Raw genomic sequence first — 25737 nt, 5'->3', positions numbered from 1 at the left:
AATAGTCCAGCTGAGGGGAACCAGTAACTGAGCAAGGAGTTCCCTGCTGTAACTAGTGAGGATGGGCCAGATTCTCTGGATGTTATGAAGAAAGAAACAACATGATTGAGTCATTGAAGAAATATATTCATTGAATGAAAGTGAGGAGTCCAGAGTCACACCAAAATTCCTAAGCATGACTGATGGTGAAAGGGTGACATTTTATGGAGCAATTTTTAGAGGCAAATCTGAGGAAGGCGAATCAGAAGGCAAGTAACAGTATATCTGACATCGAAAGGTTAAATTTAATGTGATGAGCAGAGCATTCATCTGGGCTGAAATGTATGAGCTGTAAAAGAAAAATGAGCCGAAATTCTGCGCATCATTAGCATTGAGTGGTAGGTGATGTGAATTGCCTAAGGTGTGAATGCATAAAATGGGGCTGTAAAGTTCACGATGGGTCTAGTGATCATCTGAACCTCTGCTCCTTAGGGACAAGCTGACAGAGATGGGAGTAGATTCATACCTGGTAGCATGGATCGTGGACTATCTTACAGACAGACCTCAGTATGTGCATCTCGGGAACTGCAGGTCTGACATTGTGATCAGCAGCACAGGAGTGCCGCAGGGGACTGTACTTTCTCCGGTCTTGTTCAGCCTATATACATCGGACTTCCAATACAACTCTTGAGTCCTGCCACGTGCAAAAGTTCGCTGACGACACTGCTATTGTGGGCTGCATCAGGAGTGGGCAGGAGGAGGAGTATAGGGACCTAATCAAGGACTTTGTTAAATGGTGCGACTCAAAAAACCTACACCTGAACACCTGCAAAACCAAGGAGCTGGTGGTGGACTTTAGGAGGCCCAGGCCCCTCATGGACCCCGTGATCATCAGAGGTGACTGTGTGCAGATGGTGCAGACCTATAAATACCTGGGAGTGCAGCTGGATGATAAATTGGACTGGACTGCCAATACTGATGCTCTGTGTAAGAAAGGACAGAGCTGACTATACTTCATTAGAAGGCTGGCATCCTTCAATATCTGCAATAAGATACTGCAGATGTTCTATCAGACGGTTGTGGCGAGCGCCCTCTTCTATGCGGTGGTGTGCTGGGGAGGCAGCATAAAGAGGAAGAGGGATGCCTCACACCTGGACAAACTGGTGAGGAAGGCAGGCTCTATTGTAGGCACGGAGCTAGACAGTTTGACATCCATGGCAGAGCGACAGGCACTGAGCAGGCTCCTGTCAATCATGGAGAATCCACTGCATCCACTAAACAGTATCATCTCCAGACAGAGGAGCAGCTTCAGCGACAGGCTGCTGTCACTTTCCTGCTCCACTGACAGACTGAGGAGATCGTTCCTCCCCCACACTATGCGACTCTTCAATTCCACCCGGGGGGGGTAAACGTTAACATTATTCAAAGTTATTGTCCGTCTGTATGCCTGCATTGTTATCACTCTTTAATATTTTCTTTATCAGTATGCTGCTGCTGGTGTATGTGAATTTCCCCTTGGGATTAATAAAGTATCTATCTATCTATCTATCTATCTATCTATCTATCTATCTATCTATCTATCTATCTATCTATCTATCTATCTATCTATCTATCTATCTATCTATCTATCTATCTATCTATCTATCTATCTAACACATTGATTCTTAGGGTGGTCTGTCATCGTTTGTGTAACACTGACATTGTTCATGAAAGTACAAATTATAACACTTCAGAGGGACAATCATAGAGGACTGTTATTTTCCTATACATGACCTAGGGTTTTACAAAATGCTGGTAATGGAAAAGTATTGAAAAACCCAAATTTTAAAACTTAGCATTTTGGGATGCTTTTGTACTGTAAGCAAACATCAGCTTGCCACTCAACCAGTAGACGGGGGGGGGGGGGGAACATGCTTAGACTTGGTGGAGATTTCGCAAGACCACAGACTCCAACATGACTGAGACTTGACATGGGACCCCACCTTCTTTATATTATTTCAATGCACACTTTATTGTATTAAGAAGAAAGTTGTGTATGGTGCAGCGCAGTGGCATGGCGCACTTCAGAGTGGTGTGGTGCACCAGGGAGGCTGAAGTTATATGGGATGGGGTGTTTGGGGTTATCCTTTATTTGCTCCGGAACTGTTTTGGTACCGGTACTGAAGCCTGAAAGTCAGAATTTTAGTAAAGATTCAGCTCTAGCCTGACCTCTCATTTAGTCCATATACAGCATCTTTGTCATCTGTGAAAATGTTATTTTACAGGTAAATTAATGAAAGGGATTATTAAAGTAAAGATTGAATAACACATGACAAGAACAGGGGTTTAACTGAACAGTCAGCATGGGTCCAGGCAAGGGAGGTCGTGTTTTACTGACATGTTGTAATTCAATAAGGAAGCAGCAAAAGCATATGGTAAAAGTGGAGCATATGATATTATTTTTCTTGGCTTTCAGAAAGCATTTGATAAGGTGCAACATGAGAGGTTGGGCATCAAACTTAAAGAGGTGGCAGTTCAGGGTGTTGTGTGTAGATTGGTGCAAAATTGGCTGTAACATAGGAAGCAGAGGGTAAAGGTGTGAGAGACCATGTCAGGATTGGGTGTTGTTAAGAGTGGTGTCCCTTAGGGTCAGTGGTAGGGCTGCTGCTATTTTAATATTGTATATACAGTATATGATTTGGATAGGAATATAAGAAACAAGCTGGTTAAGTTTATAGATGATACCAACAAAGGTGGATTGGCAGATGATCTAGAATCCTTTGAATCATTACAAAAGGACTAAAACAATATACAGACTTGGGGCAGATTTGTGGCAGGTGAAATTTAATGTAAGTAAATGTAACATATTACATGGAGAAAGTAAAAATGTGAAGTTTGAATTAGGGCTGCACGATAACAGAAAAAATGATTATCACGATTATTTTGCTCAAAATTTTTATCACGATTAATAATGACGATTATTCCTTTGGTAAATGAAGTCTGTGACCAAAGCAGTGTAGCCTCAGCCAGTTATTCACAGATGCTGCCCTAATCATATTAGCTGCGTTGTCCGTTGTGATGCACACAAGTCTTTCTTCCACCAAGCCCCAAGCGGACATCGCTTCTTTGAGGCCCACTGCAATAAACTCCGCTGTATGGTCTTGTGGGAAAAACGAAGTTTGCAAAAGCTTGCTTTACATCTCAAACTCGCTGTCAATAAAATGAACTGTCAAGCTCAAATACGGTTCCGCAGTTCTGCTTGACCATAAGTCGGTCGTGGCAGCAAAATATTCAAGGCTGAGCCTGAGAATTTCTCAATTTCTTTTCGGCATTTCGCATACAGCGAGGGCAGCGCAACATTGGAAAAATGGTGGCGTGAGGGAATGCTATATCTTATATCAAGTGTTGAGGTCATCTTGTTAAACCTCTCACTGCTCACGGTGGTTATTGGACACATATCCTTGGCTATATGGTACGCGATCGCCTCTGTTATTTCCCGGTGTCTTTGCGAGCTAGGCAGATATGGTATTGCGTTGAACAATGTCCCTGATATTGTTGTCTGTGTTGTGGATGGCTGGTAATTTTTTGTTGTTGCTGTTTGTGCCTTCAGTCGTTGAAATTCTTGATAGTGTACTTTGTGGTGGCTTTTAAGGTGGTTGATGAGGTTTGTTGTGTTACCTTGGGACGTTTGGACGGAACAGGAGCAAAGTTTGCACAAGACTCGTACCTGATCAACATCACATTCCTCGAAATCGAAATAGTTCCAGACAAATGAGTATGACCCCTTTTTTAGGAACTAACGATCGCACTTCTGCACGTTGCTCCGCCATCATATGTTTATTCTGACTGACTGTTATTGCTGCTATTGACTTCTACTGCTTCAGAAAGCGCTTGCAATCTAGACGCAGTAACGTCATAAGCCAGGTTTCCATCCAAGGAGTTTTTGCGAAAAAATATTTAGCGCTTCAACTTTTTTTACCGATATAGCTGATGGAAATGCTAATTATCGATAAAATGTTGTACATGTCGACATAATATTTTTCCGTTTAACTTTAGCGCATAAATTCCATATCGATACTTCAGATGTCGCAAAAACTACATTGGAAACAGTTTTTGTCGGAAAAAAGGGCTTTAACGCAAATAAATGTGTCACATTTTCATCACGTGCAATCAAAACGAGAATGGAGGAGCGGTTCGCATGGTCTGATGAAGAGAGTTTTTTTTTTGATTAAACGTCGTTATTTTGTATTAATTCAAATTTCAGTTTTAATTAAAAACCTTAAGGGAAGCAGGTTACAGTATTAATTCAGTTGTTATCGCACTGAGAAGGGATGTTGAAAGGTAGGCTCACCTGTACAGATCCGATGCTGCAAACACAGCTGCATCATGGGCACTTCCAGGAGTGCCAACGCAAATGTCTCGTATCATGCACCTGTCATCAACAAGGGCCTGGAGAACAATAGATGGCCACCCTTTGCGATTAATGTAATCGCGGTAGCCTTCCGTCGGGGGAAGAATAGGCACAAGCGTGCCATCCAGCGCACCGTAAATCTGTGGCACAAGATGCACCAAGGAATTGCGGTATGCAATTTCATTGGCCTCCGCTACAGTCGGAAGTCTGATATAACGCCGCATTAATTTTTCTTTAATAGCAGTGCACACAGCATATACACATCGATGGACGGTAGTTTTACTAACCCCGAAAGTTTCTCCAACTACTCTATACTCGGCGCAGGTTGCCAGCTTGTAAAGGGCGATGGCAATCCGGTTTTGGGTTGGAACCGGTGGTTGGTGGCAACCTGTGATGGACGCAACATCAGGACTGATGAATCCACACAACATCTCAAACGTCGGCCGTGTCATTATAAAATGTTGCAGCCAGAGATTTTCTGTTAAGTGTCTCTCCACCACCTCCTCCCAGAAGGTCTTATTCCGTCGTCTCTCCCATACCCGTGGGTTTCGTCGCACTGGGGTACTTTCTTCGAGCTCTAGGGCTATCAGACAAGCAACTCCTTCATTCTGCTGTCGTCTTTGGATATTATGTACAATTCCAATTATTTGTGAAACTGAAATAACAGTAAGCTGGCAAATTTCAAAAAACTGTCTGAATAATGTCTCCATTTCTTTGTTTCTTTGTTTAGTGGAGGGGGTGTAACGTGGAAAACAAAAGGTAGATAATTTGCGACATACACAAAATTATGTATGGAAACGGCTCAAGGGCAGATTTTTTTCGCGATACAACAAAAGTTATGCGACAGTTCGTTCATTTTATCGATAAAAAGCCAGTTGGATGGAAACAGGCTGGAGACAGCAAATTACGCACATTTTTTTTACGTATATTCTGTTTGTCGATAACAAAACGTCGCAAAAAACTGGATGGAAACTTAGCTATAGTGACGCAGTCCAATCCGTAAACTCAGCCCATAAAAAACAGTTTGGTCTTTATACTGTAAAATCGCGACGATATTTATTAACTGATCGTGGGTCATAAATATCGTTATCATGAGAAAAAAAAGATTAATCGTGCAGCCCTAGTTTGAATACACAATTGAAAGTGCACCTTATGAGAATGATTTAGGAGTAAAAGTGGACTCATCACGATCAACTTCCACACAGACTTCAGAAGCAATTAAGACAGAGAACAAACTGTTAGGTTCTATAGCATAATGTTTAGAGTACAAGTCAAAGGTGATTATGTTGAAGCTTTATAAAGCACTGATTAGACTCCTCTGCCGTTTTAGTCTCCAGGCTACAAAATGACATAACAACACTGGAAAAAGTCCAGAGAAGAGCGACTAGTCTGATTCCAGGGTTACATTGGATGAGTTATATGAGGAACAAGTAGAAGAGTTGAGCCTTTTCAGTTTAAGCAAAAGGAGATTAAGAGGAGACATGAAAGAAGTGTTTAAAATCCTGAAGGGAATTATTATTGCAGTGGAATGAGACTTTACTGTAAAATTATTTCATTAAAATGAGTTCATCAATAACATGGGGACACAGTTACAAACATTTTAAGGTTAAATTTTGCAAACATTAGGAAGTTTTTCTTCACACAGAGAACCATAGACACTATGGAATAAGTTACCAAGTAGTGTCTTAGACAGTAGGACTTTAGGGAAGTTCAAAGTTCCACTTGATGTTACTTTGGAAGAATTTCGTGGATAGGACTGGCAAGCTTTGTTGGGCTGAATTCTCGTACAGAGTGTTCTAAAGTTTAAATATAATTGAACAGCAAAAATAATATCTCTGCTATAACACAGATCTAATACTTGAGAGAAATGTATTACCAATGACATATGTTTTGTGAGCCAAACCAGAGGAATATAAAAATACTGATGGGAATTTACAAGGATCAAGGAAAGACCTTAAAAGGGGTAAAACTTGTTAAGTGAGGTTTAAAATGGCTTAAAGGGAAATGAGTGAAAATATATAAGAAAAAGCCACAAAGAGCTCTGAAAATAATCATGAGACAACTCAGCCAGCCCTGTTGTAGAATGCAGGGAAAAGAATTCTAGGAAGAAACATTGTCTTAAAAGCAAAGCAGAAAATTGAGTGGGAGAGTAGAGGCCCTACTACTGAAATAATACATTTAGGGCAGTACTTTCAGTAATTAGAAACAATTAGGAAGAGCACAGTGACTAACACTGCGGTTTCAATAACCCTTTGTCCTGGGCTCAAATCCCACACGTGGTCATTGCTCATGTAGCATATTCTCCCTGTGTTTGATTACATTTTTCACATGATACTTGCATTTTTCCTTCCACATCCCTAAAATAAGCTAATAAGTTAATTGGCAGTTTCAAGCTGGCTCTTTGCAAGTGTTGGTATGTGCATGAATGATTGGGGAGTTTCTCCTAATGATCTAATAGACACAAGGAGAGGATAGTGGAAAATGCAAGGCTGACTATAAGCATCACAGCAGACACCAACGGAGGCAGTGGGGATGAAAATCGGAAAGTGGATCACAGCTGCTGCTGTCTACACCAGCTGGGTGAGCTGAGGAGACCAAGAGTGAAAGATGCACTGGACTTGGGGAAAGAGAAAAAGTGAAGAAAAAAAGACTCCGATATCTGAATGTGTTAGTTTAATTTTTATTAAGAGTCAACCCAGACCATCACACAAGGGTGAAGTTTCAAAGCTAAACTTCAATGTTCCAAAATATGTAACTGCCTTTCAAGAGAAAAACGACAAAAGCTGAAAAAAAGAACAAAAATAGTTGCCAAAAAGTCAATCCTCAGTTAATAAGTCCAAATATGCGATACAGATATCATAAACCAAAGACAAAGCATTAAACATATTTAAAAAGACAGTAAATCCAGAAACAATGAACAATACTCACAATTCCAATTGACTTCAATGCACCATGTCTGAGCTCTCCTTCAGTTTTGCCCTAAATTGGCAGATGGAGGGCTCAGACATGGTGATGTTTGGGTGGGCCCACCTCTTCAGGTACAACCCACAAAACACAAGGTAAATAAGAAGATTTAAAGGAACAGAACACAAAATAAACATAACAGAAAATATCCATCCATCCATCCATTTTCCAACCCGCTGAATCCGAACACAGGGTCACGGGGGTCTGCTGGAGCCAATCCCAGCCAACACAGGGCACAAGGCAGGAAACAATCCTGGGCAGGGCGCCAACCCACCACAGGACACACACAAACACACCCACACACCAAGCACACACTAGGGCCAATTTAGAATCACCAATCCACCTAACCTGCATGTCTTTGGAATGTGGGAGGAAACCGGAGCGCCCGGAGGAAACCCACGCAGACACGGGGAGAACATGCAAACTCCACGCAGGGAGGACCCGGGAATCGAACCCAGGTCCCCAGATCTCCCAACTGCGAGGCAGCAGCGCTACCCACTGCACCACCGTGCCGCCCTAACAGAAAATATGTAAAAATTAAACCCATAATCACTCAAAAACAACTAAAACATTAATAAAATTCAAAAACATATATAATACAGTATCATAACTCCCTAAAGGGTGGCTTCCAGACAAAATAAGTACCCACGGAAAACAACAAAAGAACAAACAATAATGTCCATTTTTAGGCCAGAGAAACAAAGTATTGATTTTGGCTTGGCGGGGTGAGGACAAGCACGGCTTTGAGAGTGTGACTAAAACAGTCACAAATGCAACTAAAAATATGCTTTGGTGATTATTGTTTCTGTGTAGTTTGCCAGTGGCAAATGAAATCATTGAAACTTTGAACTAATTACAGTATGTTGTAACAGATGCAAAGGCCATTTTTTTTTTTTTTTTTTGTGGAGCGGATGTGCTGTTAACATATGTGTTAGTTTGGGCCCCCACCATGAGCCACGTAAAGGCTGGGTGCGAGGGACAAGCTACGAAAATGATGTCAGACTTGAAAATGCACACGAAAAAATAGGACAAGTAAAGCAAGTTGTAGGTCATGATTAAAAAATGCATTGTAATGTTTTAGTAAATGATGTAATGGCTGTACAGTTCGTTCCGGCTGTGTCAGTGAGTACATCTTAGTATATCTCAGTATAACAGCCCAGTGTATTGGACAAATGGCCAGTAACTAAGAGGGTGCTGTTAAAGACTCTGCCTTACATCTCATATGCCGTGACTATATGTTTTCTGCACATGGAGAAATCTGAATGATGGAAGATGCTTCTAAACCTTTCAGTATAGCTGCAATATTGGAAGCACTCTTTATAAAGTAGAGACTGGATATCCCTGGAAAAACCTAACAGAGCCATTTAGTCTCCAAGACATAAAACAAAGCAGCTTTATTATGCATGTGAACTCTGCTTCCCTAAAAACATGGATTACTGTATATATGTACATGAACTCTTCCTCAAAATGTACAAAAACATGGAGGTAATCTGATTTTTTAAACTAGCAGAGTGTTTAAAATAATCTAGTATAAATGATAGAAATCATAGTTATTGGTATTTGAAAATTCTGATAGCCAAATAGTGGCAGATTTATAGGTGCAGGTATCTGTTAGTTGTAGTCTTGATGATGATGTAAAAATGACAAGACAGCCCACTAGCATTTTTTAAAAAAGGAAGGACATTCAATGCACTTATAGTAAAACTACTTGGGTTCCTCTGAAACTCACCAACCTATATCAAGTTCAGGGATTCTAGCTATAAAGTGCTGCGCACTGCAAAAAATAACTTTTGACAAAATATTCAACAGTTTAAATACAAGGAGTTTGTACTTTGTGTATAATAGAGTTTAAGATCTGTAAGAAGCAAGCACCACATATTGAAATTTTTTCAGTTCATTTTTATTATTACATCTAAGATATTAGGAATGACTACAATGATTAGTTATTAGTTGAAACAGTTGCACAATTAAAGAAACAAATGTTTTTAAAAATACAAATGCATATACATTTATACTGAAACATTGTTTTAGGTGCCAGTATTACTTGATTTTTTTCAAAGTGCATAAATATTTAATGGATATTTTGCATTGCCTTAGACACAGTTTGTAAAATATTTGTATGTAATATGAACATATCTCAATACCCATTTTTATGTAAAATGTCTGATTCACTGCATTTAGTTTTTATCATATTACATTAAAAAATGCACTCTACCACTAAACACCTTTCTATATTTTGATGAATGGGTCTATAAATAAAAGTTGTGACAGACAGAGGGCGCTGTCGTCCTCTTGAACCCTCAGACTTAATTCCAGACACCAGGTAAAAGTCCAAATATAATTTATTTGAACAATAAACAGTGCACAAAGCACCCTCCACTCCACAATACTCATAAATCAATAATCAATCACTATAATAATCACAATCCTCCACTCCCAAACACGTTGCCACCCTTCCATCCAGCTCAGCTCGCCGCTCTGGAGTTTCTCAGTCTCTTTTATAGTCCGTGACCCAGATGTGTTTCATTCTCAGTCCATGTGACTTCTTAGCACTTCCGGGTCAGATCCAAAAGTTCTCTTTTTCATCCCGGAAGCATGTCATTCCTCCTGTCGCCTTGACTGAGACGTAATAGTCTCTAGGCCTTCCTGCAGCGACCCCGGGAAGCCCCCATGGTATCCAGCAGGACTGTGATGAAAAACTCCATTGTTCATGATGCCCTGCTGGAACTCGGGCATCTCTATGTTGCAGGCAGGGCTCCATCCAGCGGCCTGGAGGTGTTGGCCGGAATATATGGCCGGCAATCCCTCACAAAGTGTAAAAATGTTACAAATTGTTTATTGTAGTTAATTTTAATGGCTTCAAAGCCAATATCCCAATTTAAAGAATATCCCAATTTATAGATTTAAAATGTTTCACTGCATTAGTTGTTCTGATTTAAAGCATATAGTCGTCTATACTTTGGACCCTTTTTTTAAGCTTTACTGATTGTCACATTAGCTACCAGTAAATTAGCTGTTAAATGATTTAATTTTTTTGGTAAAAGAAGCGGGCTCAAGCCCCCATGACCTGTAAATCCACAACTGTAGCCAAACATTGTTGTGATTTAATTATAGAGTCCAGTAGTCGGAAAGGATAAGCTTCAGTAACAGGCAGTACTATTTTAAATAAGATGCTTCCCTTGAGCACATAATGCATAAGTAAGGTCCACTTAGCAAATACAACAACTGCTTTGTCTTGAAAGTGACTTTTTTGATCTCACACTTCATCAGCATTGTTTTTGTCTAAATTAGCAGTGGTCAGCAACCCTTTTTGTTTAAGTACTGTTCATTTCTGCTTGCATATTTATTTCTGTTTTTCAGTACTTTCATGTATTTGTGGGAGTGTTGCACTACCACATGGAATTCGAGTTTTTCATATTTACTTCTATATGTTGGTGCTGTGCTGATTCTACTCACCTAATGTCAGGAAGATTAAAAAACCTTTTCTTGTTTAGATGTACAGTAAATTCTGCTTTCATTTCCTTTGTCTCCTACTGCACAACTGTAAGCTTTTCTTTTCTCTCCACTGAACTCTCTGCTGTCTCAAATGATAACTATGGACTACACTGTAAAATTACTGTATATTAAGGATAATTCTTATTAGTTGCTTACTACACCTTTCCTAGAAATGCACTAAACATAATAATTGGGGTTTGAAATTTAATTGCCATAAACAGTACACTGTTTCTAGTTGTAAGTGTGTATACAGTATGTGTACATATTTCATGAATATAACTTTTGATAAATAAAATCTATTGCCATGCTTCTCACATCGCAACATGTACAGTTGAGGATATTCACCTTTACTTACGTCTTTTTTCACTATGTAACAATACTTGTACTTGAGTACAGTTTTTTAAGACTTTTTCCACTGTAGCCAAAAATGACAATTCCCAGCTAACAAGTCCCATTATGTGATCCAGATATCATAAACCAAAGACAAAGCAACAAAATTTTCAAAAATGGAAGGAGGACCAGAAACAATGGCCAAAACTCACAATTCCAATAGACTTCAAGGCACCATGTCTGAGGCCTCCTTCAGCTTTGCCCTAAATAGCCAGATGGAGGGCTCACACATGGTGATATCAAGGTGGTCCCACCTCTGGGGGGTCCCCCCACAAAACACAAGGGACATAAGAACATGTAAAGAAACAGAAGAGAATATTAAATACCAGTAACGGCATACTGCACGATAACGTGCAGTGAATACACTTGACTTGAGCATTCCTAGTTTTCATCCTCTTTCTCTGTATGTTTAGCATTCATTTTCTCAGAGGTTGATGCGCTTGCTGCTCTTCTTTTCTCCACCCTAGTGGCCCGCTGCTTCTCTTCTTTCATCAGCATCTTTTCGCATTAAAACTGATTAAGTTAGTTTTTGTGTTGGAATTACTTAGTACGTTTTCTTTAATTTTTCACTTAAGCTGGCACTTAAGACTTCAATCTGCCTCAAGAATGATTTAAGATATGAAGAGGTAGGGGAAGTGACGGCGAAGGTGGTAGGGAATGAGAACGATGCACGTACGCATGCGCCGCGCGGCCACCCTGCTCCCGAACCACAGGTTGGCACTATCACTTACTCCTTCTCCTCTTTTACTCTCAGATTGGAAGTTCTTCGAGATAAAGAACTGTGACATCACTTCCACCTCTAATCTGGAAGTTCTGACTCTCCCACCCTGGGACATATACAATATAAAAGTCAACAACTCAGGAAAGCTCACGTCTACATAAGTCACTTCACTCTTTGCCATACTGACAAGACGGCAATATTGTTTTCTTCTTTTTTGGCAACCTGCCAAGTTAAATGGGGTTCCCCTTGGTGCCCCAAACCTTTATGCTTATATTGTACTTTACTTATAATATATATAAATATACTTGTCACCCTGCAATGGACTGGCACCCTCTTCAGTGTTTGTTCCTGCCTTGTGTCCTGTGCTAGCCAGGATAGGCTCCAGCACCCCCAGGTACACTGGTCTGAATTAAGCAGGTTAGCAATACATATACTTGTTTGCTCAGTGTATGTAACTCCTTATTAATTTAAACAACATATTTAAGCAGAAAATACATCCTTACACACAGCAATCTGAGTAAAGACTCACTCCTCATTAGGAATTAGTTTTCCTTGCTTTCCTATATTAAGAACTTTAACTTTTTGTGCTTGAGCTTGATTATATGCTTGTCCATGTGTACAAAGTGGTGACGATAACTAGTGTAGGTTTGGGAGGTGGCAGTGGGATATAAGATGGTCCCACAAAAAGGGTGCAGTGCATTAAGTTGAAGGGGAAAGTATGAAAATCCCCAAAAGATGCTAATAAAACCACTCATCCTGATCTTAAAATTTCATTAACTGTATTTGAAAGAACTACAATGCAAGATTTTCCACTTTAAACTGTACCTCCGGTTAAATGGAAGATTTCATTGCTTTTTAATGCAATCAATGCTTTTATACAGAGGGAATATATGAGCAACATTTTGAATTTTCTCAAGAAAGCATACAGAACCTTAAATTACAAACTTAAATTCCACAAAATAAGGGACATTTTTATAAACATGAAGCATAGCTAAATTCCTAAAATATTCATCCTTTTCATTACCTTCTTCATCAGTTCAATACAATTATATGATAGGTGATTACAAACAGAAAGAAAACACAGCCATGAAAATTATGATAATAATAAATTAACACAGAATGTCCTCCTCATTTTACTGAGGGGAAGTCTTGGCCAGTATTTGAGAGACAGTGTCAATGCTATTCCTCCATGTTGGGACAGGATGTGTGGGTGTCCTGAATATTGTTAACCCACCTTTGCTCCAATGGTAAAATATAAATATAAATAACCATATCTCAGCTCTCCACTTATAACGAATCTTGTTTACTGCTGTCATGGCCATGCATTTATCCATCCATCATTAAGCCTTATTCAGGGTCATGGAGGGGAGCAGTTGAAACTTACCTTAGCAATATTGTTTGCAAGGCAGAAACCAGCCCTGAACACAGTGCTTCTTCATCACAGGGAAACGTCACTCTGACATATGCATGTCCAATTTAGAGTTGTGAGAGCATGAGTATCTTTGGGATGAGAGAGAAAAACAAGTGTACTTGATGGAAAAACCTTTATGGAGAAAGCACAAGCTGCACACAGACAGTAACAAAGCTGGGATTCACACCCAGTCTCCTGAAGGTCTGAGGTACTAAAGCTAAACACTGCACTACCATACAACCTAAACTTATACTGTGTGTATAAAAAGTATTCACTCACTTGGAAGTTTCTTATTATTATACAGAACTGAACCAAAGGAGATTCAATTTGGATTTTGACATTGATGAAAAGAAACATACTCTCAAATGCCAAAGTGAAAATAAATATCTGGAAAAAGCTGTAAATTAATTACAGTTAAATTAATTACAGTTAATTAAAACACAAAATAATTGGCTGCATAAGTTTTAGTAGATGCACCTTTGTCAGCAATGACAGCCTTCAGTCTGTCTGCACACGTCTGTTTCAGCTTAGCACATCTGGACACTGCCATTTTTCTCCATTCCTCTTTGCAGGACTGCTCTGCCAGGTTGCATGGAGATCATAATTGAACTTCCTTTTTCAAGTCCAGCTACAAATCCTTAACTGGATTGAGATCTGGACTCTAACTCTGCCACTCCCGGACATTCACATTGTTGTTTGTAAGGCTTTCCTGTGTAGCTTTGTTTCTATACTTGGGGTCATTGTCTTCCTAGAAAGCACACCTTTCTCCCAGGCACAGGTTTCTTGCAGTCTTTATCAGGTTTTCCTTCATGATTTTTCACTGTTTTGCTGCATTCGTCTCACCCTGTAGCTTCACAAGCCTTCCAGGGCCTGCTAAAGAGAATCATCCCCACAGCATGATGCTGCCATCAGCATGTTTCACTGTAAGGATGGTGTATTTCTGATAATGTGCTGTGTTCAGCTTTTGTCAACCAGGGTGTTTAGTCTGATGGTCAAATAGTCTGATGGCTCAATTTTGCTCTCATCAGACCATAAAACCTTCTTCCAGCTGACTTCAGAGTCTCCAATGTGCATTCTGGCATTCTCTAGATATTATATATTTTTTAAAAGTTTCTTTATGGCATGCTCCCATAAAGCTGTGACTAGTGAAACACCTGAAAAACAATAGTTGTCTTCATGGTCATGTCAATCTTAGCCACTGTAACAAGTAACTCCTTAAGTTATCATAGGTTTCTTGGTGGTCCCCCTCAGTAGTCTTTTTCTTGCATGGTCACTCAGTTTTTGCAGATGACTGTTGTGCAATGGACTCACAAATATGCTGAAAAGGTGTGTGAGGCCTACAAAAGACCTGTAAAGCCAGCCAGGACATTCACTGACCTCCTCAGAATACACTCACCTAAAATCAGTCAGGCCCCAAATACTACCTGCTGGCTTCAGGCAAAGCAGGCCTTAAAAATGGTGAGCTGGTTTTAAAAGTTCAAAATACAAGGAATGTCCCACAAGGGAGAGAAAAAGCATCAAACTCTGGCTTGTACAGAGACAAGTTTTACAAGAATATTTATAAATAAAGATGTACAGTGGAACCTCGGTTCACAAACGTCTCTGAACACGTACAAAGCGGGTTACGACCAAAAAGTTCGCCAAACTTTTGCATCTGTTCACGACCACACACTCGGTATACGAACAAGCCAGTTTCCTTTTTGGTTTGTGCGCGCCGATGATTTCCGCATGTGTTCAGTCTCTCCCTGTGCATTCCCTGTACAGCGAACGAGAGAGAGAGAGAGACAGCACGAGAGAGAGAGGGCTGGCAGCATAAGGCTGAGAAGGCAGTTAAAGAATGCACCGGGCTTGTTTTTAAAGAGAGTGATTCCAGCATTGTTTTAACCTCGTTGTATTTAATGAAGACTTTTTTCTATTGGATTTTAACCTCCACTTCACTTCTGTTTATAGCGATCGGTTCGTAGTGTGCATTGTTCCAATGTTACTTTTCTTGGTTGTTTATTAAATTACGGATTTTTCAAATGTTCGTGTTTTTCCCTGTGCTTAAAACTCATTAAAAAAAAGTGTTTTTAGCGAGCTGTTGGTAGCGCTATAGCGCAAACTCTTGCAGTGTTAGTTTTCTCTGTTGTTCAAGGTTTTCTCAGTGTTATTCAATGTTTTTACATTTAGTTTACTGTGCATTCTATGGTATAATTAACTATATTTATGCTTAAAAATCTTTAAAAAAATATATACATACAGTTTGTACGGTCTGGAACGGATTAAATGTATTTACATACAATCCTATGAGGGAAATTACTTTGGGTCACAACCAAATCGGGTTACGACCAGAGTTTTGGAACGAATTACGGTCGTGACCCGAGGTTCCACTGTATTAAAAAAAATAGAAAATAAAGCACAAATGCTTAATAGAACAAAAAAAGGAAAATGGATTTGCCTAAAAGGAAATCCACCACAAATTGTCATGTTTCAGCTGGCTTGTATCCCCTGGCTAGGTTTCAAGGTTCTGTGTTTTGTATGTTTTCTTGATTTTTGTATTTTTTATTTGTATTAATGTTTCTTTTGTTTATTTTGTATATTATTCTTTGTGTTTATTTAATTTTGTCCCATGTGTTTTGTGGGTGGTTCCCCAAGGGGCGGGCTCACCTGCCAGTCTCCCCCAGGAACTGCCCTCCACCCTATTTCTTGAAGGGCCTTCCATAGTTCCTGGCAGTTCATTTCGAATGCACAAAGGAGTGGGAGTGTTTCTTGTGTTTAACTGTGCTTTTGCTTTGTGAATTCCTGGATTTTCTGAACCTGTACTCTGTTTTTGACTTCACCTCTGGATTCTGTATTTGGACTTTGGTTGCTGTGGATTGCCTTGCCTTCTCAGGCAATTCCTTTGTGCTCTTAGGAGCTTCATGCATTGCAGAAATTTTTGTTAAAATAAACCTCTTATTAATAAATATTTTCAAGGCCTTTTGTGTTTAGTAAGGGTTTTAGGGGTATTTTCCCCCTAGACGGCAACCTTTGAAAGTACTTTTGGGACTGCTGTGTCATGACACAAACAAGTCACAATATGTGATTCAATAATTGAAATCCCAAAACTGAAGCAAGCATCCAGGAACCTTAAGAAAAATATCAAGAAATCCAACACTCACACATAACTCCAAATCAAAGGTAATGTTCTGCTGCTGAAACTCTCTTTCCTAACTTTATATAAAAGCAGAAGGAGGACCCAGCAGCTGTTGTGAACTGGGAGTTCTAAAAGCACATAAATCCCATAAATATCTTCTAAACTGCCCACTAGGGAGGAATACCGTCAAAATCCTGACTAGAAACAAAAAGAGCCTTGAAGAATCTTTATCAAATAAGATTTATTTTTAACAGAAATGCTCTTGAGTATAAGAAGCTCTGTAGAGCACAAAAAAGAATTGCCTGAGAAGGCAAGACAATCCATAGCAAGCACAGTTCAAATACAGAATCCCAAGCAAAGTAAAAAATGGAGCACAGGTTCAGTAATCCAGAAATCACAAAGGTACAAAGTACAGCAAACACAAGAAAACACTCCACTCCTTGGCATGTTAAACGAACCACATGAAACTATGGGAACTATCCATATTTATAGAGCAGAGGGCTGTTCCAGGTGGCGATTGGCAGGTGGTCCCGCCTCTTGGGGAACCACCCACAAAACAAATGTAAGATAAAAAAGGCAGCTTATAAGTCATAGACAAAAACAAAGAATAATGAACATAATAAACAAAAGAAACATTTAGTATAAAAAATGGCAGGAAATTGACAAAACAGACAAGAAACAGGACTTGGAACCACAGCCAGGGTAGAAACCCCGGGTAAAACTTGACAGTAGCAGTGGCCATGACTTCTGGAGATCTACCCATAAAGTACATGGAATGGCTGCACAATTAATGTTAATAGGCACAACTACTAAATCATAGACAAACATAATGGAAATGACATAGAAGCATAAAAAATAAATAAAAATGACAATAAAACAACAAATAATTACAATCATTGGCTGTAACATAACAGTCTACTTTAGGCAGATTTATACCTGTGCCTTACTCTTTCCTTTTCTTAAAGGAATACTCTGTCCAAAAATAATATTTTATTTAAATGTTACTCCATTTACTTTATAGTGATGGCCATTTTTTTAATCTCATGTTTTCATTCAAAACTAAGCCAATAAAGTTTATGCTTCAATGGAAGTGGTCAGAGGCCAACGTTGGAAACTGCAAACGATATCAAACCATCCATGAAAAAATCTCACGTTAAATCATATTGAATAAGCCACATAAAGTCATCCACTTGAATACTGAAAACTTGCAAATCACAGGCATTTTTTGGTATAATATTGTTAAATTGACTCTCACTTTAAAATGAAAGTAGCCCTCTGTTATGAAGTTCTAAGCACCAGAGTCCTACAACTACAACCCCAATTCCAATGAAGTTGGGACGTTGTGTAAAACGTAAATAAAAACAGAATACAATGATTTGCAAATACTTTTCAACCTATATTCAATTGAATACACTACAAAGACAAGATATCGAATGTTCAAACTGATAAACTTTATTGTTGTTTTGCAAATCTTCACTCATTTTGAATTTGATTCCTGCAACACGTTCCAAAAAAGCTGGGACAGGGGCAGCAAAAGACTGGGAAAGTTGAGGAATGTTCAAAAAACACTTGTTTTGAACATTCCACAGGTGAACAGGTTAATTGGAAACAGGTGTTTATCATGATTGGGTATAAAAGGAGCATCCCCAAAAGGCTCAGTCATTCACAAGCAAGGATGGGGCGAGGTTCACCACTTTGTGAACAACTGCGTGGGCAAATAGTCCAGCAGTTTAAGAACAACGTTTCTCAACGTACAATTGCAAGGAATCTAGGGATTTCATCATCTACTGTCCATAATATCATCAAAAGATTCAGAGAATCTGGAGAAATCTCTGCACGTAAGTGGCAAGGCCGAATACTAACACTGGATGCCCGTGACCTTCGATCCCTCAGGCGCCACTGCATTAAAAACCGACATCATTCTGTAAAGGATATTACCACGTGGGCTCAGAAATACTTCAGAAACCATTGTCAGTTAACACAGTTCGTCGCTACATCTACAAGTGCAAGTTAAAACTCTACCATGCAAAGCGAAAGCCATATATCCATAACACCCAGAAACGCCTCCGGCTTCTCTGGGCCCGAGCTCATCTGAGATGGACTGACGCAAAGTGGAAAAGTGTGCTGTGGTCTGACAAGTCCACATTTCAAATTGTTTTTGGAAATCATGGACGTCGTGTCCTCCAGGCCAAAGAGGAAAAGGACCATCCGGATTGTTATCAGCACAAAGTTCAAAAGCCAGCATCTGTGGTGGTATGGGGGTGTGTTAGTGCCATGGCATGGGTAACTTGCACATCTGTGAAGGCACCATTAATGCTGAAACGTACATACAGGTTTTGGAGCAACATATGCTGCCATCCAAGCGACGTCTTTTTCAGGGATGTCCCTGCTTATTTCAGCAGGACAATGTGAAGCCACATTCTGCATGTGTTACAACAGCGTGGCTTCGTAGTAAAAGAGTGTGGGTACTAGACTGGCCTGCCTGCAGTCCGGACCTGTCTCCCATTGAAAATGTGTGGCGCATTATGAAGCGCAAAATACGACACCGGAGACCCTGGACTGTTGAGCAACTGAAGTTGTACATCAAGCAAGAATGGGAAAGAATTCCACCTACACAGCTTCAACAATTAATGTCTTCAGTTCCCAAACGCTTATTGAGTGTTGTTAAAAGGAAAGGTGATATAACACAGTGGTAAACATGCCCCTGTCCCAGCTTTTCTGGAATGTGTTGCAGGCATCAAATTCAAAATGAGTGAAGATTTGCAAAACAACAATAAAGTTTATCAGTTTGAACATTCGATATCTTGTCTTTGTAGTGTATTCAATTGAATATAGGTTGAAAAGGATTTGCAAATCATTGTATTCTGTTTTTATTTACATTTTACACAACGTCCCAACTTCATTGGAATTGGGGTTGTACTTATAAATGAAAAATTTTATTAAATTAATTTTGCATGAAAACATGAGAATAAAAGGTGTTCTCAGTCATCACTACAATGTAATTGTACTTTTTAGGTGGAGGATTTCCTTATTGACTGATTTAACCGCACTCCAAGATATATTCGGTGACATGGACATTTTCTTGTTTTCATCCCCTGACTTGTCCTTTTTCAATCACCTTGTCACACAGTTGCTTAAAGTGTTCTTTTGTCTTAATTATTTAGATTAGGCCACCATACTGACTCACCACAAGTTGGACCAGTGATGATTTAGGTGCGTCATAATAAAGGGGGTGATACCTGAGTGATCAATTATTTTGTGTTTTATATTTGTAGAGATTTCACAAGTTCAAAGGGTATGTATAGGCACTACATGCATATTTTATATATATATTGTCACAGGAGGCTGGGGGACAGACCCAGCCGGGATGCCTGGAAGGACCAGGAGGTGGCGCTGACATCCTCCGGGCCACGAGGGGGACCCTGGATCGGGAGAGGACCACGGGAGAGGAGCAAGGTGGCTCAAGCCACGAGCCTCAGAGACTCCGGGAAACAATCAGTGCTGCCACACCTGGGAAGATGGATGAAGAGCCTTCCAGGGACACCTGGAGTGCTTCCAGGTGCAAGGGCAGCACTTCCGCCACACCAGGAAGTGCTGCCGGAAGACTGTCATCAGGCACCTGGAGCACATCCGGGTGAGAATAAAAGGGGCCTCCTTATTGGGAGCAGGACGAAGCTCCTGTGAAGAGAGGAAAGGTGGCCCATGGACAGGGAGAGAAAGGCCCGTGTGCAGGGTGATTGGTGCAGGGAGCACTGTGTGCTGTGCGGGACTGTGTTTAATTAATAAACATGTGCCTTTTTATAAAGAAGCAGTGTCTGTCTGGTGGTGTTTGGACCCGTGTCTCACAATATATATATATATATATATTGTGGCGGGCCCCGGCCGGGACGCCTCTTCTACTTATGTTCCGGGGGAGCAGCCATGGGCTCCTCAGTACCTCCCCCAGGATGCTTGGTGGCAGTCTTCCTGTGAACTGTCAATATGAGGTCCAAAAAGCTGCCCATGCAAGTAAAAACAGTCCATCGTTAGGCTGAGAAAATAAAACAAACTCTTCAGAGAGATAGCAGAAACACAAGAAGTGATCAAATCAACCATTTGGTACATTCTTAAAAAGAAGGAACACACTGGTGAACTGAGCAACACCAGAAGGTCTGGAAAACCACAGAAGACAACTGTGCTAAATGACTGCAGAATTCTGTCCTTGGTGAAGAAGAACCCCTTCACAACATGTAGCCACACCAAGAACACTCTCTGGGAGGTAGACCTATCATTGCCAAAGTCTTCAATCAAGAGAAGATTTCATGAAAGACAGAAGGTTTACCACAAGGTGCAAACCACAGGTAATCCTCAACCATAGGAAGGACAGATTAGACTTTGCCAGAAAACATTTTTTAAAAGCCTGTCCAGTTCTGGAACAATTTTCTTTAGACAAAGGAAACGAAGATCAATATATACCAAAATGTTGGAAAGAGGGGAGTATGGAGAATAGAAGAAACTGCTTGTGATTTGATGAATACCCCATCATCTGTGAAACGTGGTGGAGGCAGTTTTATGGCGTGGGCATGCATGGCTGCAAATGGAAGTCAGTCACTAGTGTTTATTGATGATATCACTGCTGGCAGAAGTATCAAGATGAATTCTGAAGTATATAGGTCTATACCATCTGCTCACATTCAACCAAATGCTGCAAAACTGATAGAACAACGCTTCACAGTATAGATAGACAATGAGCCAAAACATACTGTGAAAGCAAACCAAGTGCTTTTCAATGCAAAGTAGTGAAAGATTCTTCAAAGGCCAAGTCAATCCACTGACCTCAACACAAATGGACATGCATTTCACTTGCTGAAGACAAAACTGATAGCAGAAAGTCCAGTGAGCAAGTATCAAATGAAGACAGCTACAGTAAAGGCTTGGCAAAGTATCACTAGATACTGGAAGCACAGCATTTGGAGATGGCCATGGGTTCAAGACTTCAGTAAGTCACTGACTGTAAAATAGGGGGACCATGCATAAAAAAAGCTATCATTTCTAAACAGTTTATACAATATTTTTGGTAAACCCCTTAAATTAAAGCTGAAAGTCTACACTTCAATCACATAATGATTTCTTAATTTCAAATCCTTTGTGGAGGCATACAGAGCCAAAATTATTAAAATTGTGTCACTGTCCAAGTACTTCTTGACCTAACTCTATATATAAAATGAGAGAAAGGGACTTGTTATATGTTATAATATAGAGTAATACACATGTTTCCTTTAGTGTTGCTTTTTTTTGGCTTAATTAAAAATAGCTTACTTATTAAAGATATAAACTTAAGGAGAATGTCAGTCTATTCCAGCATTCATCATACCTTTTGAATGTGTTTAAAGATGATGTTCTTTTTTATATACACAGTACTGCACATTTTCAATATGCAGTATATCAGTTTCACTTTTTAAAGGATCACTCATTCATAGTCGATCCACCAAGATTTTTTACACACACATACGCCCACACACACACACATATATATATGTATATATATATATATATATATATATACATATATATATATATATACTGTATATATATATATAATTTATTTTAATGTGTACTCCTTCAGCATTTTCTAATCACAGTAAAGACAATCTGCAGAAGAAAGCCTCTAATTCCCTCGACTCTGTCTGTTTCCTGCTCCTAGTGAGCCTCAGGCCTTTATGGGTAAATTTAAAAGTGAATTTTAAATATGCATCATGTTTATTTTTTATTGCTAAACTCTGAAATCCCAGGACTAATTTGCTGCCTCGACGTATACTGTGAAGATATAATCAATTACACAGAGACAGCCTTCAAAGTGCCCAACAGATTAACCAGTGGAGGGCCAGTGGCACAAGAAGAGCTGGCAGTTTCCTTTTCTATTTCTGTCTGATTTCTTCATCATACTTCATGAAAATTATAATTCCCACCAGCTACAAAATCAGACTCCAATGTAATATTCAGGCAGCACTTTGTTATTTGTATAGCTGATTACTGCCTGGTGCTGTGGCAAAGTAGGCAGAGTTTGATTTATAGCTGGGATGCCCTCTTTGTGGAATTCTCTTGATTTCATGTGGGTTACCTAATAAAGTAAAGGTGTTGTTTAAATGAAACAAAATTCAGATCCTGGTTATGGGCACTGCATCTATGGAGTGTACATGTTCTCTCTGTGTCTGTTTGGATTTTCTGTTGAGTGCCATGTTTTCTCTGCTACATCCCAAAGACATGTTTGCTAAATTAATTGGTCCTTTTAAAGGTTCCCTAGTGTGAATGATTCTGCCAGAGTTGGTTGGTTTCTACCTTGCACCCAGTGTATCTACAGCAGGCATAACTTGCCATTGTGAAGCCCCTGTAGTAAAACAGTGGTGTCACCATGCCACTCTACAGTGATTATATAAATATATAAAGTAAGTCAGCGGTTAATATTTACTTCATCTTAACAACATAAAATAGTAGCTGTCTTCATGTTGTACTAGTACATTTGCTCTGTGTCAGTGTATGTCTTCAAAAGTGGTTAAAAATACTGAATTGCCTTGAAGGCTGTGAAAGGCCTAATTTCATTTTTAAAAAACGACATATTTTGACATGCTGTCTGGCAGGCATGGGGTTGCCAAGGGCAGAAGGGACATGCAGCAGACACATAACAAGCAATGGGCCCAGCTCATTCTGTACTTTAAAAGAGGAGCCTCCACTGGTAAGTGGAGAGCCCCTCCAATTTCCAATGGGGTAAACAGCATTAGGTGGTATGCCCTGTTTGTTTAAGCAGTGCCTTAGAAGTGGTTATTGTGAAGAGACAAAAAAGTAAAACAGAGTCACAAAAGAGGATGGGTGAGATGTACCAGATGGCAGCAGAGAGTTCCCATACTGGACAAGTGGGGTCCTGCTACATATTATGTAGGGCAGCAGCCCTAGGAGCCACCAAGGCTGCATGGCTCTATCATTAGGAATTGGGACACTGTAGACCATACAAGGGAGTTGTAGGAAAACAGTCCTAGGACTCTCAGGAGACATTTCTGACCCTGGAAGTAACTGTGGCAATTGCACTGTAAGGTTTCTTAGATGTACAGGTGAGCCACCCCATTTTGTATTTAATGCCCTAGCACAGTTTAGTTAGGCCCAAGGGGGCAGGCAAACCTTAATTTCTGTTTATTTCTGAAGGCAATCACCTGTCCATAGTATAACACAAACATAACACTAACATAACATTTTTCAACCTCCTTAATGCACTTAAGAGTTTAGTGAAATGAGGACTGCTATTCAAACATCATCAAGGACAAGGTAGGAGCCTTCTGTCAACAGGGTGACAGTCCATTACAAGGAACTTTCATGCTCACACATAGTCCCACTGACAGGGGAGCAAATTAGAATAGACAGTTCACCTAACATCCGTGCACGATTCAAGCTCTAGCCAGTGGATTCATAAGGTAGCAACACTAATAAATACCTCATTCTGTGGGTTTTCTTTGGATACAACTCATTCATTTTAAAAAGAACTTGGATGGTGGCTCCCTGTTCTGTGTTATGGTGGGTCCATACAGATGTCTTTATTATAATACACTCATTAATTCCTCATCTTTGCTACAGTATATTAAATATTATTTATTATTTTATTACACGTATCATAGTGTTTAATTACACAGTGTGACATATAACAGATAAATATTTGTTTAATTTTATAGAAGGTGAAGGTGTATATGAAGAAGATCAACCTAAAAGAAACCTGAGTAAAATGACAGAGCTGCAGTGAACCACATTTTTTAATCCTTTAAGACATCAGCAGGTGTCCCTTGTAAACAGGAATTAATAACCTGGAAAAAATTATTTCCTGTCTCTAATCACCCTTAAGAAGCAACTCTGATGTCTCTAGTGAAAAAACAGCAAAAATCTCACTTTGTCGCTCCATTTTTACATCCTTATAGTAAAGACTAACATTTTCCTTGTCTCTATTTTAAAAAGAAAATGTGCCTTTTTCAACAATCTACCACTCTTTAAGGCCTTCTATTCTGTTACACTACTAAAAGTGATAATATGAAAACGATAACAGCAGCCTGTCTTTTAGAGGAACAGAAAAAATTAAGTTCTCTCTCTCTCTCTCTCTCTCTCTCTCTCTCTCAATATATATATATATATATATATATATATATATATATATATATATATATATATATATACAGTCATATGAAAAAGTTTGGGACCCTCTCTTTATTCTTTGGATTTGTGTTTTTCATTGGCTGAGCTTTCAAAGTAGCAACTTCCTTTTAATATATGACGTGCCTTATGGAAACAGTAGTATTTCAGCAGTGACATTAAGTTTATTGAATTAGCAGAAACTATACAATATGCATCACAACAAAATTAGACAGGTTCATAAATTTGGGCACCCGAACAGAGATATTACATCAATACTTAGTTGAGCCTCTTTTTGCAAATATAACAGCCTCTAGATGCCTCCTATAGCCTTTGATGAGTGTCTGGATTCTGGATGGAGGTATTTTTGAACATTCTTCCATACAAAATCTCTCCAGTTCAGTTAAATTTGATGGCTGCCAAGCATGGACAGCCTGCTTCAAATCATCCCATAGATTTTCGATGATATTCAAGTCAGAGGACTGTGACGACCATTCCAGAACATTGTACTTCTCCCTCTGCATGAATGCCTTTGTAGATTTCGAACTGTGTTTTGGGTCATTGTCTTGTCGGAATATCCAACCCCTGTGTAACTTCAACTTTGTGACTGATGCTTGAATTCCTGAAGAAGAAGGTGTAAGTAACCATTTCTGGAAAGCATATTGTACCTTGTTGGTTTTCACTGAATACCTATCATGCAGTGACAAGTGTTTAGAAATGTCAGATCATTGTCTTTTGGAGTTGTATTCAAATATTCCCTCATATTGTCCATCAAAAAGGCAGTGAAAATGGCAGCAGAGAACTGTATAACATAACTTTGCCTCTACTTTTTCAACCTTACAAAGTCTGGAAAGCCCCTGACCTTCTCAAATAAAGTGTAGATGCCCACGTGGCTCTCAGAAGTGTGGCTGCTCATCACCTTAATTCTCTGTCGTTCACAATCTCTCCATCTGCCCAGTAAGGATCAAATGGTCTATTGAAAATGAAGTCGCTCACTTTTCTTTTTTTCACTGAAGTAGACAATCCTGTTCTCTCTAAGCTATTACTGTACAGGGTATGTACTGTACACTCTGTACACTGACAGGACATCTTCAAACTCAACACATTTTTTCAGTTATTTTCTTGTA

The sequence above is a fragment of the Erpetoichthys calabaricus genome, chromosome 6, assembly GCF_900747795.2.
Source record: "Erpetoichthys calabaricus chromosome 6, fErpCal1.3, whole genome shotgun sequence".
In the NCBI taxonomy this organism is placed as follows: domain Eukaryota; kingdom Metazoa; phylum Chordata; class Cladistia; order Polypteriformes; family Polypteridae; genus Erpetoichthys; species Erpetoichthys calabaricus.
This window is presented reverse-complemented; position numbering follows the sequence as displayed.